This window comes from Arachis duranensis, chromosome 3 (genome assembly GCF_000817695.3).
Source record: "Arachis duranensis cultivar V14167 chromosome 3, aradu.V14167.gnm2.J7QH, whole genome shotgun sequence".
Taxonomy (NCBI): Eukaryota; Viridiplantae; Streptophyta; class Magnoliopsida; order Fabales; family Fabaceae; genus Arachis; species Arachis duranensis.
Window position 1 is genome coordinate 16,918,638 of NC_029774.3, and position 358 is coordinate 16,918,995.

Consider the following 358-nt stretch of genomic DNA (forward strand, 5'->3'; position numbering starts at 1 on the left):
TTTTTCAGAGTTCTTAAGAATGAATTCTAGAGTTTCATGATGATCTGTTGAAGTCTGGCTGGCTGTGAAGCCATGTCTAATCTTATTGGACCGAGGTTTCAATTTATCATCACAAGAGCTTGTTGATTTCTATCAATCTTGCTATTGGAGCAATGATCTGCTAAGGCTTGGCTGGCCATTGGCCATGTCTAATGTTTTGGACCGGAGCTTTCTTTGAAAGCTTGGCTGGCTATGAAGCCATGTCTAATTCCTGGACCGGAGTCTTAGACTAACATTGCATGATTCCTGGAATTCTCATTAAGAATTTTGATTCCTTTATTTTCTTTTCCACTTAATTTTCGAAAAAAAAAACACAAAA